The sequence below is a fragment of the Macrosteles quadrilineatus genome, unplaced genomic scaffold (assembly GCF_028750875.1).
Source record: "Macrosteles quadrilineatus isolate MER2022 unplaced genomic scaffold, UCM_ALF_1.0 Scaffold_2__2_contigs__length_208266976, whole genome shotgun sequence".
Lineage (NCBI taxonomy): Eukaryota > Metazoa > Arthropoda > Insecta > Hemiptera > Cicadellidae > Macrosteles > Macrosteles quadrilineatus.
Window position 1 is genome coordinate 81,151,537 of NW_026542595.1, and position 16,254 is coordinate 81,167,790.

General features: G+C 31.8%; 1 protein-coding gene across 1 annotated transcript in view; it reads right to left on the reverse strand.

The window, feature by feature from the left end:
• The window catches only part of LOC128984484 (fat-like cadherin-related tumor suppressor homolog), a 97,253-nt gene extending 86,985 nt beyond the window's left edge, over positions 1-10,268 (reverse strand). Inside the window, exon 1 of the mRNA XM_054403812.1 lies at positions 10,174-10,268. The gene's annotated coding sequence lies outside the window, so the exon portion shown is untranslated. The remainder of the gene's footprint in view (positions 1-10,173) is intronic.
• Positions 10,269-16,254: the final 5,986 nt, after the last annotated feature.

Here is a 16,254-nt window from a genome sequence, read left to right on the forward strand (position 1 = left end):
AGTTTTTTGGAAGGTTAGTTTAAATAAAAAGACTGGCTCGAGTAATAACAGGGAGAGTTTAGTTCACTCGTCTCTCTAATTACATTTAGCGGAGTGATGGACAGTCAGAGTTACTGGCGAACTGACAGGTAGACATGAAATATGCAAACATCCTTAGTATTATTACCATTGGCCATTCACTTCAAGCTGCTCACTGTTTGATCCACGTTCCCTTTTCATCATACATTTCTCGATATGTCTAAATACATTGCGTCGTGGTGCAACAAAACAGCTTTTTCCATATATGCGTTGCAGGTCATGAATACAAGATGTGATTTTAGCTCGAAGGGTATCGCTACTGTAATACATATTAGGTGCCCAGATGCTTATGGTAATGTCTTAATGTTAATGGTATAACATTTTCGTATAAATAAAATAAGTAAACATGGAAATATAAACAATTTTTCACAGTTTTATTTAATTTTAAACTTGCAAAGCACCATTGCCGAACTCGCCAGACGAAAAACATTGTACATTTGCTGAATAAAATAGTTTTGATTGATAAATACAGGGTGTTTGTGAACTCTCTCGAAAAAATTCATAGGATTGTTCCTTGGGTTAATACAAGAATATTTTACATTATAAACATGGGACGCCGGAGCCTCGTTTTCCGTCTGTCTGTCTGTATGTGATTTTCACAAATGAATCCATAACTTTCGAATTCCTTAAGCGATTAACTTGAAACTTGGTACGTAAGTAGTGACAAAAAAGACTAATCTTTGCACAAAGTATCAGGTTAATAGGTTGTACCAATCCAAAATGGCGGCCATTTAAAATTTTCTTTCTTAAATAATTCAAAAACCATTGATTTTACAAAAAATGTACAAGAATAAATTTTTTAAAGCAATTTAATTACAAATCGATTGACACCCTATTTTATAAGATTGGACCAATATCAACTGAGATATGGCAGCTTTAGTGGTACGTGACCACTAGAGGTTAGTTGCAGTGCATACCAGAGCATGCGGCTTAAGTCTGCCACAACAATGCAACAGTCTCCGTCCGCTTTGCAAGTTATTTTTAAGCGATTTTAGATTATTTCAAACAATAATAAAATTTTACATGACCCTACAAGTTTTCATTCAAAGAAAGACTTTATTTAATAAAGTCAGTTACTCTACCTTTTTACACTGAGTGTACACTTTAAAAATGATGAATAAATAATAACATTTTCAGGTCACAATAAAATCAGCTGATTAATTTGTAAACATGTACGTTGACTTCACCACAGCTGATACAAAAAGTTTGAGTGTTTTGTGTTTATTTAAATACAGTAAAAAGGTGTGCAACTTCTAAGCCATACTAATGATAGATAATTTAAAAAAAGATAGTTTTAGGGTTATGTAAAATTTTATTATTGTTTGAAATAATCTAAAATCGCTTAAAAATAACTTGCAAAGCGGACGGAGACTGTTGCATTGTTGTGGCAGACTTAAGCCGCATGCTCTGGTATGCACTGCAACTAACCTCTAGTGGTCACGTACCACTAAAGCTGCCATATCTCAGTTGATATTGGTCCAATCTTATAAAATAGGGTGTCAATCGATTTGTAGTTAAATTGCTTTAAAAAAGTTATTCTTGTAAATTTTTTGTAAAATCAATGGTTTTTGAGTTATTTAAGAAAGAAAATTTTAAATGGCCGCCATTTTGGATTGGTACAACCTATTAACCTGATACTTTGTGCAAAGATTAGTCTTTTTTGTCACTACTTACGTACCAAGTTTCAAGTTAATCGCTTAAGGAATTCGAAAGTTATGGATTCATTTGTGAAAATCACATACAGACAGACAGACGGAAAACGAGGCTCCGGCGACCCATGTTTATAATGTAAAATATTCTTGTATTAACCCAAGGAACAATCCTATGATTTTTTTCGAGAGAGTTCACAAACAAACTGTATATTATTGAATAGTTATTAACCGCATTTTAGTTCACCGTCTTGTTAAATTGTAAATTTTGCTACCTTGATACCCTTTTATCAATATTCGTATTTAATATCGAGTAAAAATACTTCAGTAACTTCAATGCTAGGGGTTTAAAATTGTTAATTTACCTTTATCCAAACTACCAAAACAAACCAATAGTTTAGTATTATACGTAACTTATATGAGTACCAAGTAATTTGCAATAAAACACTGGATATAATGAGCTAAGACTGCTTGGACTTAGTTTCTACTTCACAATTGCCTAAGACATTATTATTGAATTTAATTTTGTTTGCCTTCTCTCAATAAGTAACTCATTCAGATTGCTACTTAACTTTACTAATACAATGATTGTTTTACTTTAGATTTTATCAAACGTGTGCCTTATCTCCATGGGAAACTTTGATAATGATGCTCGGATATGTTTGATCCTTTGATCCAGTAAATACTGTACTGGAATATTTGAGCTGAAACCTTGATTAATTAGAGTAATCAAATGTGTATTAACATTACTTTTTTGACGAATATACTACAGGCTTTTGGGTTTCCACTTCGAGGTTGGAAAAATAATCTTTCCTGCGAAAATACAAAAATAATAAGTAATGTTTACACGATGTCAACCAGAAACAGCTCATTGCAATGAAGCATTCAAAATTCTGGTCAATACTATAATAAGTTTGATAGAAACACAAAATGTCAACTCGAATACGAAATACAACTATAACGACTAATTGAATTCAACCTTTACTGGTGAAATAACTATTTAAAAAATTATTTTAAAAATTCATTTAATTTTACTACTGCAATCCCAAACTTGTGTCGGCACATCAGAAAATGATTACTTCACCATGAAGACCTAACACATGTGTAATATAACAAACGGATTGTATCAAGAGTGGAGTGTAACTAAGCCGAAAGCTTCATCTCCATCACCATTGTTTTCCTTAGCTGGGTAGAGGTTTGTTTAGGCCCGATGTTAACATAGCGATCAGAGACAATCTTCCCAGCTTATACTAGATGTAAAACTAAATCCAACAGTTGCAAATCCAGTAGTTAATATTGATTTATCTTTATAACTGAACTATGTACTATTTAAGTGTATGTTTTTGTTCATATTTTAAGATGCTTACACTATAAGGACCGTGAGATATTATTTCGTACAAGATCTCTAAATTTTGTTATTGTTTTTAAATACATCAGAAACCTACGAATTTTTTAATATTCATAGGAATAATATACGACATGAAGCCAATTATATTGTAACGTGACCTGATTGAAATAGCAAACATAGTAAGTTACGAAAGCTAGGAGTTTAGTTGAGGGGTTACAATTTTACTTACCCAATAACAATTATATATTTTATCATTAGTATTAAAAGTGGTATTTTCCGCACCTTTTGGAGAGCACTTGTGTTTCATATATCAGGAAAAGTTGAACATGTGGCAGATATTTTACGTACGAGAGGCGAAGACGGATATTACTGGAGCAAGTTCTGGAAAATCACTTTCGGTACAAGTTATGACCAATGCTTTTCATTACGAAGCAAAAATACTCACAACAGAAGTCAGTAAAATCAAAACTATTATATTTCCAAATTAACATTATTTTAATATAAAAGTTGAAGCGAAAAGCACTATAGTAAACCTACACAGCAAAGTAAAAAGTAGAAGTTGAATTTTACGTGCAGTGTGTAAACCACAACAGCTTAAACGTAGAAAAACTAGTTAATGCGTATTTCTGTTCACTTATTGTCGACCAATAAAAATTTCTGATTCGCATAATAGAAATAAATTGGAAAACAAACACTACCGTGTTGGTGGTAAATGAGTCAGAAAAACAGCCACGAGATGTTAATTTAGATTTTAGAACAAGATAAAATCAGTTGATCGTTTTTCCCTTGCTCTTTAGAGCTTAGGAAACAATTAATTTAATTTTAAATCAACTGTTATCTAAAATAACTACTTTACTGTATAATGAAAGGGATGATAATTCCAGTTGCACAAAAACAATATAAAATAAACGATAACTTTACTAAAGGTAAAAATTAAAGTGGTATACATTGAATTAAATAAAACTAGGCTAAAACCACATGTAACATACAGTGAAAGATCTACGACCTTGAAGAAATAGCCAAGGAAATGCACAACCCATTAAAAAAATTACATGAATTCTAAATAGATGAAGTTAGTAATTTAAGCACAAAAGGAGCAACGATGAACACACTTATATCGAAATAGAATTAATATATAAAGACTTAAATCAACGTTGTTTTTTTTGTTTCCACTATTTTCTAATTGAGTGCATAAGAATTATCTCAAACTTATTAGCGCACATTGTCAATACATTTTCAAATTTCATTCAGGATTTTGATGGTTTACATAAAGCTAAGAGTAGCCTCACTTAATTTAATTCCGTCATACAATTTTATTCACTTATAGCGAATCATAGAAATATCTACGTAAAATTTGATGAAAAAACCCCCCTTTCCTAAGAGGTAGGCCTACTATAATAATAAGAAAGAATACTAAAATAATAAATAAAATAATACTACAATAATGAGAAAGCCGCTCTACCTTCACAAGTTTTGAGGTATTATGAAATATGTGATGTGTCTACAACTTTAGTTAAAACTACCGGTTTTGATATCGAATACATCATAATCATACCCTGAGTTAAATATTTTAGGACCTTGTTATTTTTAGTAATTTTTACTTTTTATTATTCTATAAGCGTGTTCAAATATTCAAATATGTGTGGTTTATGAGTAATTTACATAGAATCGTTCACCGGAACATGTTAGCAATTCATATTTTTCCATATAACGAGGCCAGAAGTCACGAAATAAAATTGTTATTCATAACCGAGGACCGACTGGAGCGTTATTTTTGCTAATTCAATTGTTTTGCAATGCAAATTGATTATTATTTAAATATTTTTAAATTTCGTTTTTTATTTATATAAAAACTAGCAGAGTACCCGTCCTTCGTACGGGGTTGGCATATAAGTATCAAATGCTTATAGCAGTTATGAGTGAGGACATGGTTTAAGAAATTTCGGTTCTTTTTGAAGTTCGTTCGCTACGCTCACTCACCTTTAGGTTGGAGCTCGTTCGCTGCGCTCACTTTCCTTCAGGTTAGCTCGTTCGCTACGCTCACTTGCCTTCAGGTTAGCTCGTTCGCTACGCTCACTCGCCTCCAGGTTGAAGTTCGTTCGCTACGCTCACTCACCTTTTGGTTGCAAATTAGCTGTTGTCATAAATGTAAAAGAAATAATAGTGCTAGTGCTGCACCCTGTTGGTAATCCTTGTAACTTTAATGCTATTGAACATCACAGAACAGAACCAACTTGTTTAATTGAAACAGCTGTTAAGATTCAATAATTTTATTTCTCATAAGGTTAACATGGGAAACTCCAGAGCCACTGGGGCGGAGCCCGAAAGGATTTTTGAAATAAGAATATGCCTATATGTTAATCGGGAATGTGAGCTATCATCATGCCAAATTTCAGCCCAATCCGACCAGTATTTTTCGAGTTTGAGCCACTGGGGCGGAGCCCGAAAGGATTTTTGAAATAAGAATATGCCTATATGTTAATCGGGAATATGAGCTATCATCATGCCGAATTTCAGCCCGATCCGACCAGTAGTTTTCGCGTTTACTTTTCCCATACACACAGACACCACCTCTTTTTTATAATAAATAGTATAGTATAGATAGATATACTTAGATAGATACCAGTGCGCAAATTGTGCATGTTATTAGTGTTGACAAATTGTCTCTAAGCCATAACGAATAATTCCATACCCTTTCATTCTTCAAAGATTATTTTAGCAGAATAAAATTGCATTTCAGATACTATCGTCATAGGAAATACAAATGATGTCAATGTTTCTTTACCTCAATTACTAGATTAATAAAACTATCAATTTGTAGTTTTTAACCGTAGTTATACGAAGAACAATAGTTTAATTTTACACAAACTAACGGTAGTTTCAAAGTTGAATTGAATCAATTGAAAAACGCAAACCCATTTTTGTGCCAAAGGGATGCAAATCACTCAACTGATATAAAGGTTGTGGATACATTACGAATAAATAGGGTAATGTTTTTTTTTTTAAGTAATTTCTAATAATAACAGGTTTATTTAATTTGGAATGCATCTAAATCTGGTTTATTTCTTGGCTGGAGTGTAAAGACTTTTCAATTTTGGTCGATTGATTGAGATTTTGCCCATCATTCCACATTTAATGGGGTCTAAACGTTTTCGTATAATAATCTAATTCTATATGCTTAATACAGTTATGGGTTTCTCTACAACGTCCCTTTTTATTCGTCCTATTTAACAATGTTTACGATTCATGTGTCGTTTAACTCTTATAATCTAGCGGAGAGACAAAAGGCAACTCTCTTTAGGTCTTCGCTGTCGTAGCCTTCGATTAATTCTATCAAAGGTACAGATGCTGCTGACAAACTTGGTTTAAGCAAGTTGTAATAAGACTTGGAATTTTACAGTTAATTACCTTTAGTTCAAATTTAAGCAAATTTAAACTATAAATACGAGAGTTTAAAACATTTATTTTGAATAGACCGTTTTTATTGATAGCCGTTTTCATGATCAAGGTAGAGTAAATAACTCTTTTGGTATAGAGATATGCAGGTGACATGTGTTAAAAACTACAAATTGATAGTTTTATTAATCTAATAATTGAGGTAAAGAAACATTGACATCATTTGAATTTCCTATGACGATAGTATCTGAAATGCAATTTTATTCTGCTAACATAATCTTTGAAGAATGAAAGGGTATGGCATTATTCGTTATGCCTTAGAGACAAGTTGTCAACCCTAATAACATGCACAATTTGCGCACTGGTATCTACGTGTAGTTTTATATAAATAAAAATAAAAAAATAAAAATATTTAAATTATAATCAATTTGCATTGCAAAACAATTGAATTAGCAAAAATAACGCTCCAGTCGGTCCTCGGTTATGAATAACAATTTTATTTCGTGACTTCTGGCCTCGTTATATGGAAAAATATGAATTGCTAACATGTTCCGGTGAACGATTCTATGTAAATTACTCATAAACCACACATATTTGAATATTTGAACACGCTTATAGAATAATAAAAAGTAAAAATTACTAAAAATAACAAGGTCCTAAAATATTTAATTAATATAGGGAGTCTCCATTCAAATGTCTGTATATTCATTTAATAACATTGTCAAAATATCTTTTTCAAACCAATAAATTATATAAAATTTACAAAATATATTGTATTCCTGATAAGATATTCACTTAGCTCTCCATGAAAGAAAATAATGTAAAGGGTCACATTTAACACCAATAGTAAAAAAATCTCAACAAATTAAGTTTTGTTGATGAATTTAGATTTATACCTTAATTCCTTATGAATTGTTGTAAGGCGTTACATAATACACGAAGTACTTAGTTATCACATGGTGTTTATCATGTTATGTATGTGGCTACCATTTTCCGTCACAAGTCACATTTAATATAGAACCTTCTTAGAGAGGATTTTCTCTCAGCCTAATGAGACATTAAAAGAAACATTTGCAACACAATGAATGAATCCAGGGGGATCTAATATTACCTGGTGAAAGAGATTTAATATTCCTGAAAAGCAGACTTTGATTCATTACAAGTCAGCATTAGTCCCAAGGAGAAAGATTTGTTACCATCCCAGAGACGCGACCTGAATGCTTTGTTGCATTGTCAGATTTTCCCTTTATTAAGGACTATGTATATTTAATAGCTGTGTTTCGGAACAGCAGTTCTATTTTTCATCCTCGATTTAACATATTTCTAGTGATGATATATAACTGAAAATAAAATACCCACAGTCTGGAACATGAAACTATCAAGACTGCTTACTTTAATTATGGTAAGAAAATCATGGTCAAGACAAAATTGTGTATGTATTAAAAATGTTATGAATGTAAAATCTTTTATTTCTAAAAGGTTTTAACTGGATTTTAGAACTGTCCCTTTTATCAATAAAATTATACACTATGGACAACTTAATTTAATTTTCGAATACTTGGTTCCTACAATTTAATACGATTTCGTGTTCACTATCAGTCGTTTAAAAACAACTGATCGCCATGATCAATATTGTGTGGCTGATTTTTTTTTATTAAAGGTTTTATGAGTGGACTCAGAAAACATTTTAATTTCAACCACGACTAAATGCCCCATGTTAGCCAAAAACAAGTAATGCAGACCTTTATTATCAAATCAAACTTTAAATGTTTGTTAAATAGTACTGAAAATAGTAAGATAATCACTGATACATTACAATGAACTGCCATCATAAATTGCAATTATTTGACATTATCGTCAATACAATCATTCACTGGGATGCGTCAAGCTGAAAAGCCAACTTTTCAATGTCGCTTTTGAAACTGTGGTTTGTGAATTATGGCTAAAGAGAACTTCATTATGTGTTGACCCAGTTTTGTCCTGTCAGGTTTTACATTTGACTTTTTATTTCTAAGCTTCGTATTTTTCAAGGGATTAAATTTTGTTCTCCATTTTACATGAATATAAGTTAAAAGTTGTTAAAACAATACAACAAGTTAACAAATATTTCGGAAAACAGAATATTTACAAAACTATTTGTTATTTAGATTGCGTATACGGTTGCTGAGATAATTTTAATTTTAAATACAGCATAACAAAATTTGTGATAAAATTAAAGGACGTTGTGTATTTTTTGGAGGTATTAGTTTTTTAGGAGATAAAACAGTTGATAGTAGAATCAAAATAAGTGATAATACTGAGTGTGTCAGAAAAGACATTTTAATATACCCCAAAGTAGTACTATTCAATTGAGGCCATTGAAAATTCCATAGAAAATAACATAATGGATAAACTTTAATTGCCTGATTTAAATGAAATAGAGTGTATACAAGTAGTTTTCTCTAAAAAAATAAATACAATTTTATAAGTAAAATTGTTTTTTTATGTAATCAAAAATTCTAAACAATTCAAAATACGAGTATATTTATGTCCATATTTTGGTTGGTTTTCAGTGTTTACGTATAATTTAAAGTCTCGTCTATAGCATACTTGAATATTTGAAAAGAATAATATTTGTGTATATCATAAATGTTTGTGAATATTAATATTGTTACAATTGCCATTTTGAATATCTCATACAGAATCATACTTTACATGCCAATAAATTTTAAATAATAGTTGATGTTGTTCAACAATTTTGAGAGAGTTCCAATTCATTGCCAATTTGAAGGCTAAGTTTCAGTTAAGTAATAAAAAGAAATGCAAGGTTTGTTTATAATCTGTATGCTTTTATTTTTCATCTCATAGAGTTTTGAGGGTTCTTTTGATGGTTAGAATGTTTGTGCATAAGATAGTAAAATAATCCAACTCTTTTTGTTTATATTCTTGGGGCTTTTCGAAGTTGGTAGACTGTTTTAAGGAAAATTAATAATACTTTATTAAAAATATTATAGTTCTATAGTGATAGGCATATAATGTAAATAAAATACATAAATAATAAAAATAAAAATACACCATTATAATAATAATAATTATTATTATGTTTATAGTTTAGGGGAAAAATGTGTATTAATGATATGATTATAGTTTTATAGTTTGCAATTTACAGTTTAATATTTTTTAAACGATAAATCTTTTAAAATTTATGTTAAACTAAATATCAATACTGACTAGTATTCAAGTGGGGTTTTATAATATTTATAAACATTTTAAATTAACTATACAAAGACTCTAAAACATAGAAAACAGGATAAGTTTATGGAAAGAAAAATAATGTTAAGACATTTAATTGAACATGTTTCGATAAGTTGAACAAATGTTAAATGAATTATGAGGATAAATTGTTAGTAGTCTTAGTAACTTATTCAGTTGACTATTTTCATTAAATTTAGCTTTAAAAAAATCGTTTCACCAAATATGAGTACTGATTTATTCATATGAGGGATTTGACCCTATGTGTGACTATTTACAGAAATAATCTTACAAGTATGTAACTTAAGTTAAATAAATTCAGAAAAGAATTATATATGTATCACTTAACAAAATGTTTAACACAAGTTGGATGATTTTGAACTACACATAAATTATCAACTATTTAAATAATAGATATTTTTTTTTATAAACATCATCAAAAAAGTTCATAGTATTTTACCAGTGACTCACCTATGTGCAATAACGAGAACGTTCGTCGATACACATAAGTTAGTCATCTGTGAGACACTACACTACACAGCACCGTTCCGTCGCGGTGGTAGTCGCGGCGCACTGTGGCGGAGTGGCCGTCGCCGCCGCCCCCGACCACCGCCCCCGCGCCTGCGCCGCCTCCAACGTCACCCTCACCTCGGTACGTGGCGCGGCACGCCGCAAGAGGGACATTACCACGAGATACAGCACGTACAATAGTGGTGATTACTGATTATGGGGTGCAGTACCATCATGTAGTAGCCCCCGACTATCACCCTCATAATTCTGTTAACATCCTACTTTACACATATTCAGGCGCGTATCGAAACTCGACGTGTGAAGGAACTAATTTAACAACATACACTGAGCAGAATATCACACAGTACCTCCGTAGTAACCCCAACTAGCGCCTTACGTCTTATGCAACCCCTAACAATATCTTGACACACTATCTCTAAAAAAAACTATAGACAATTGAAAGGCCGATATGTTTTTAGGAAGAAGAAAGTTAGGGTTAAAACATATTATTAATCTGGTAATAAAATAAATCTCTAAATTTCTATTTAAACATGCATTGGCACTACAGGTTAAGCAATTATATTGATTTTACTGTAAACATTCTTAAAGTAAAACTAAGTTACCAAATACATAACTAAAGACATACCATTTACCTAAAGTAGTTTAATTTGTATATGATATTTTTTAAGAGATTGGTGGATTCTCTTAAGCTTCCATCTGCCCATCCACATGGGATGTATTCAGTAAAGCAAGGGGTGACCCAATAGAGTACAGTGAACTATACTAATGAAATGCAATGACTAACACTAGGTCACCTTCGACATCGCTACATATTCCCCAAACGTACTACACGATTTTCCTCAAGAGGACATAGATTTATAATTGCTAAATAGTAAAACCAAAGCAATCAACATGGTCAGACAAAAAAAAAAGCCTAAACTGCCACCGAGCGTATATGTTGTAAGATAAAAATATATATTTTTTTTTTAAATTACAGTAGAAATACAGAATGAACATAAAACATATGTATGCATAATGCAGTTAGCCATTTTTTTTTATTTACCAGCTTAAACTTATGATTACACATTTTCTTTTTTACTATCAGAATCTTGTGGTTATGTAATGATAGCGCATTTCTTCTTATTTAATCTTGAAAAAAGGGCATTAAAATAGAAGTACGGCTTTTAATATTTACGTCGGTGATATTTGATGGAAGAATCTGTCATAAACATCATATAAAATTGCATTACATGTAAAATAAAAGATTAACTTCAGAAAGCACAGCGTAAATCGTTAACAGGTATTGACATTTTAACGGAAAGCACTTATTCCTAATGAGCCCTCAAGAATTTCCTTATAATGAATATAATGCTGTTACATCAATAGTTATCGTCAAAATAATAATTAACAGCAGGTATTAATTTTTAGTAAGCCATCTTGTGTCAAATTCCTTGTATTTCAATGTCAGCTTACTCACTTCGATGGACGACTACTACCTACGTACAGTACTTACTCCCCAAATCATTATGTATTCTTGACACTAATTTGTTTCGTCTTGGTACTATCATGCAGGATTTCTCTTATTATTCAAAGTTACCATATAATTAAATTTAATAATTTATGTTAATTGACACAAAACACGAAAAACTTAACATAAAAAATAATTATAGAAATAAGGCAATAATGTCTCTGGAAATTCTAACATCTAACTCAATACGCTAACTACGTCGATATGGTTTACAGTTTATCTCTACGAACATGTATAATCTTATTCAGAACCCAAGAATTACATTTTCAACCTGTACTTCACTCTTCAGTCCGGCTCAGAAGCTCCCTGATTGAAACTGGCTTAGAACAAAATAACGCCAAGTTAGTGTCGCTCTCTCAAGACCTTAAGTCCATAAACTACAACAAGGCAGTAAGGAGCTTTAACGCTGAAATTACTCTGTAGTCCTTGGCATTGGTGTAGTTCACGACAGTTTCGGATCCAACCGCTTTTCAAGGAAATGCTGCTTTTATAATGACGTATAATATCAGCAAGACTTTTTGAAGTTTTAAAACAATATCAGTAGTTAGATGTTGCATTTGTTAGGAAGATGAAATTTACGTCATAAATCCCCTGACAACAAACAATAGATTTTTTCGGATTCTTAGCTTAGGTTAACAATTTTAATGATAAGTACTTTGCTTGTAACGAATGTTACGGATTGTTTTTCTGTTATAAATGTAAGTTTATAACAAGATCAGAGATTGTAAAAACTATATGATGTACAAATCGTGTGGAAAAGACTAAGAAACGTTGTTTGAACAACTACCAAAGTCATTGGTTTGGCCAATCAAATACACATTTTAAAATTACAATTCTAAAATTACATGTCACATTTCATATTTAATTTCTTTAACTCCTCTATTGTGTTAACGTAAATAGAAATGCGTTCATTTACTGCTCAAAAAATCTATTATTGTTGGACAATGTAGTTAAAATAATAAGCCGATTAATAAGGATATGAATAACTAATTCGCTATTACAAGGCATAAAACTATACAATAATGTAATAGATTATTAAGAACTTAATATCTTTTTGTCATAGATTTTAGCGATATGTATTCAAGAGTGGAAAATGTTAACATGCGAAACAATGGAGGTAAATCTGTGTTATTTAACATTGATAAGGAAATGAAACGTGCTACAGGGTATAGTGGACCGCTTTCCAAGTAATGAGGTTAGAAGTGGTATTAATTGCTTCATTATGATTGATAGCTTTGGTTTGGATGGTAATGCCCGCTACATGACTTACAGTCAATAATATTGTATGTGTGTGTGGTTGAGAGTACGTCTGTAAAAACACACAAACACAGCAACGAATAATAGTTAGCAGATATCTTTATTACGTAGTCAATACAGTACTAATTACATATTAAAACTATATTTCATTGTTAAACATTCGAACCTAATGCAGAATTGAAGCCAATGTAAGCGAACTATGTTAAACAGCTCAGGAGCTAGAATGGAAATGAGTTATAATTTGTTTCTGTTTAAAAATATAATATTGCACAACGTTTGCGTTAATTTAACAGTAAAGCTTAAAACTACAGGCTTTAAACTCTAAGGCTTTCATTCCAATGTTTTTACAGAACATGTAAACAATAGTTATACTTTTTTAAATGTATACCAAACTGGGATGTTGCTAATTATCAAGTAAAATTTACATTTGAATATAACGTGAATTCTACATTACGTTTTACGTTGCGAAAAAAAACATTTGTTAAATAATTAGATCTTGTTATTTAAGTAATAATTTACTCATCAATAGAATGATGTGTTTATACCTAACCATTATAATACACACCACAAACTTATTCCAATATAGTGATTCAAATATAATTTGCAAGTGAGTTTGTCCATATTTAAAAATAACCGTTATTTTGAAACTATCACTGTAGCAATTTATTTTTAATAGCAATCGGACTTTTAGAAAAACTTTTTTGTTGTATTATTAACGCTGCACCTTCAATGTAAAAATAATTCAGTAATATTAATGAAATAGTATTTTCTTTACAAACCGGAATTCGCAAAATGTCATCAGCATCGGTTTCCTTTTCAGACGACGGACAGAGTAAGCTGCGGTAAACAAGAATATCAATCACGCTCTGTTTGTATTCACAGAAACACAATAACATTTGACAACAAACACGCCCAGTTGTGTTTGCTGATCGTAAATATCCTCGATGATGTTGTGAAACTATACATCACAACATTATGATGTTTCTACAATGTAATATTGCAATCTGATGAAGTGGACAACTTACAGATATTTCTACAGTTGTAAGAGAAAATCAATTAACTGTCGTTCGATAAATTGAGATTAGAACATTAAACAATAATCTGTGCTAATATATAAACAAATCATCGACTAAAACTGTATGTAATGTATTGATTATCATTTAAATACTATTAGGTGATGATATTTACTGTATTATTATTGGTTTACAAGAACTCCTGGTGTTTTTTAACCTAGGCTACGGACTTGTGTGTAGAACGTATCCAGCTAAGCGCCGTTACAATACAAGTAAACAAGTGGCTGTAGTGGCAGGTATCAAGATCCGAGCCAAGACATCGCAGCCTTGAGTCTAAAGACCGTGAGACTAACAACTGATCCACTGACCACCTGTAGAACGTATCCAGCTAAGCGCCGTTACAATACAAGTAAACAAGTGGCTGTAGTGACAGGTATCAGGATCCGAGCCAAGACATCGCAGCCTTGAGTCCAAAGACCGTGAGACTACCACCTGATCCACTGACCACCTGTAGAACGTATCCAGCTAAGCGCCGTTACAATACAAGTAAACAAGTGGCTGTAGTGGCAGGTATCAGGATCCGAGCCAAGACATCGCAGCCTTGAGTCCAAACACCGTGAGACTACCAACTGATCCACTGACCACCTGTAGAACGTATCCAGCTAAGCGCCGTTACAATACAAGTAAACAAGTGGCTGTAGTGGCAGGTATCAGGATCCGAGCCAAGACATCGCAGCCTTGAGTCCAAAGACCGTTATACTACCAACTGATCCACTGACCACCTGTAGAAGTATCCAGCTAAGCGCCGTTACAATACAAGTAAACAAGTGGCTGTAGTGGCAGGTATCAGGATCCGAACCAAGACATCGCAGCCTTGAGTCCAAACACCGTGAGACTACCACCTGATCCACTGACCACCTCTAGAACGTATCCAGCTAAGCGCCGTTACAATACAAGTAAACAAGTGGCTGTAGTGGCAGGTATCAGGATCCGAGCCAAGACATCGCAGCCTTGAGTCCAAACACCGTGAGACTACCACCTGATCCACTGACCACCTCTAGAACGTATCCAGCTAAGCGCCGTTACAATACAAGTAAACAAGTGGCTGTAGTGGCAGGTATCAGGATCCGAGCCAAGACATCGCAGCCTTAAATTTAAAATAAAAAAATAAAATAAAAATATATTTGCTGAAGATTCGATCTATTCTATTGAAGACTTCAATGAAAAATGCATCAACATTTAACAATGAAATCATAAATAAAGAGTTTAATTTAACACTAAACCACAGTTAAAAATTAATGTATCGTTCTGTCGATACAATGTATATTGTATAGACAATAAAATATTTATTTATTTAAATGTGTATTTTCTTTGAAAACTAAATCGTTCGTACTTTTTGCGAATTTAATATTTCGCTTTAAAACATCGCTGTGTTTTATAAAATATTTCATTGAAATTTGCCAAGCCTCTGCGTTATAACAGTTCCTGGAAAATTTCGGAAATTAAATTAATATACAAAAACCAATGTAGGCCTACAGCGTAAGAAATATTAGGTCAGTTAACTTCTGTATAGAAAAATGGCTTCGTGTGAACAAAATTGTGTACACCCAAGTAGGTGTACACTTTGATTGAATATTATAAGTAGGTCTACACTTTGATTAAATATTATAACTGTAAAAGCCTAATTAGAAAAAATGTGTTTAACGAAATTTAAAAAATGATAACCTTCAACTTTTTATAGACTACACAAATTACTTTAGTGGCTTTACTTATTTACGCTGTTGTAAATTCAATAAACTTTTTCATTCTAATTAGAATGCAGGAGTAGTTTTGATAAAGGTAATTATTTGCATATCACGGAGGTTGGGATAAGGGTTGGATTACACAGAGATAAGATTAAATTAATTTGTTGTTTAACGAGGCTTTACAACTAAATACTAATATATTAAAAGCATTAATTTGGAGGCTTTATGAAGTTTCTCGTATTAGTGAAATATTAATGTTATTTATGAACAAAACCGGTAAAAGAATTTGTGGTTCCAAACATCCAACTATTTGTGTTTTAACCTATAAATCTGAATTATTTTAGGATAAGCTTTTTAAATATGTTTGCAAACAAAGAAAATGTGATACGTTAAAAGCTACATACCTATTGTTCTTGAATAAATAATAACATTTGATTCTAAATTAATGGCGTTGGTTGTAATAGACAACGTCAAAAAAAAATTAATAAATAAAAGTTTC